The sequence below is a fragment of the Ctenopharyngodon idella genome, chromosome 10, assembly GCF_019924925.1.
Source record: "Ctenopharyngodon idella isolate HZGC_01 chromosome 10, HZGC01, whole genome shotgun sequence".
Classification (NCBI taxonomy): Eukaryota; Metazoa; Chordata; class Actinopteri; order Cypriniformes; family Xenocyprididae; genus Ctenopharyngodon; species Ctenopharyngodon idella.
The window spans coordinates 43,569,358-43,571,054 of NC_067229.1; the positions used below are offsets into that span (position 1 = coordinate 43,569,358).

At 37.6% G+C, this 1,697-nt stretch overlaps 1 pseudogene; it reads right to left on the reverse strand.

Moving 5' to 3' along the window:
• On the reverse strand, positions 1 to 1,055 carry LOC127521082 (trace amine-associated receptor 13c-like; annotated as a pseudogene).
• Positions 1,056 to 1,697: the final 642 nt, after the last annotated feature.

Below are 1,697 nucleotides of genomic sequence, written 5' to 3' on the forward strand. Positions count from 1 at the left end.
TTACAATTGATGTTCCTTAAAAATACTGATCAGAGAGTATGTTGGCTGAAATATTTTCAGAGTTAGGATGTATTTAAATGTCTTTTTAAACCAGGGATAAAATAAAGCATAGACCAGAGGATTCAGACCTGAGTTTGCATACACAATCCATGTCAAAATATTTATGGTTGTTGAAGAGGTTACTGACATAGAACAGATATAGTATGGAATAAAGCAAAGCAGATAAATTGTCACAATGATTCCTAATGTCAGAGTAGCTTTGCTCTCAGATTTCCTCCTCACTGAACCTTCCATTACACGTTTACCACCCTTCATCAGAGAGTTTATAACTTTCACTTGCTGATGTACAACATAAAATATCCTCAAATATAAAGTTATGATCAGGGTACAAGGAAAAATAAAAGACATAAACATATCAGAGACTGTCCAGGCAAAACCCATCATAACAGAACACTCTCCATAGCACATGTCTGTTCTGAGTGAAGTGTCTAAATATCCATTATTAAATACAATGCAAGTGTTAAAAGTTGAGAAACAAACCCAGCTCAGACAGATGCTCACTAAAGTTTTAGTTGTGGTTATTTTCTGTGGGTACAGTAAAGGGTGACACACAGCCACATAACGACCAACAGCTATTAATACTAAGTTACCGAGAGATGCTGAGAAGAGCAATCCAAGGATTATAACAAATAGTCTACAGAAAGTGTCTCCAAAGTACCAACATGTCTCAATCAGCCTGGTGCCCTCTATGGGCATGACAAGTCCAATAAGAAGAATAGCCACAGCCAGAGAGAGAATAATCAGGTTGGTTGGAGTGTGAAGCCTCTTGAAGTGAGAGATGGAGATGATCACCAGCAGGTTCAGAAACACAGTCCATGCTGACAGCAGTGATACAAACACATACATGATATTGTATTCATGTCTGGAGCGTTTTCCCTTGATACATGATGAGTTGATAGGCAGGAAAGCAGTATTGAGTCTCATGATCCTCTGTCTCATAGACGATGAGTGAGTCTCCCCCTGAGTTTGTTCTGCTCTCCCTACAGTCCTTTCATTTATACAGAGTCTGAATCAAACTGGCCCACCCATCTATTGCCCACTCTGATGTAACCTACAAAAAAAAAAAGAAAAAAAAAAAAAAAAGGGAAAAAAAAGGAAAAGGTTTAAAATATATATATATATATATATATATATATATATATATAATTTCTTATCTTTTTTGAACATTAGCTTTGAAATGCAATTCATTTCTTCAGTCCAGATTAGGATTCTCTGGTGCCGTTCAAAGGCTGTTCATGCATTTTGTTTTTGTGTTTTATTTCTTCACTGTCTACGTATTGTTTTGTATTTCCACATGAAAGCAATGCTCACGTGGAAGTGAATTGAATACAGGTGTGGTGGTTATTGCTTTAATCAGTAATCAGTCACTGTAGACCACCCTTCCTTTGAGTGGCTCCTGAATCTCATCTGAGGGGTCCCCTTGGTTTGAAGATAATGTCTATGAAGGAGAAAGGGGTCCAGAAATAGAAGGCATGTCATCCATTGGAACTCAAGAATGCTTGAGTGGTCCATAATCCTCCCAGTCCACCCTGTAAAATAACTATGGCAATGTAATAGGTGAGCGTTAACTGTCCCCTAGACAGAACACATTATCAAAAACTGTGAAATCCTCTACATACTGTGCAGTGAAAAAGCTA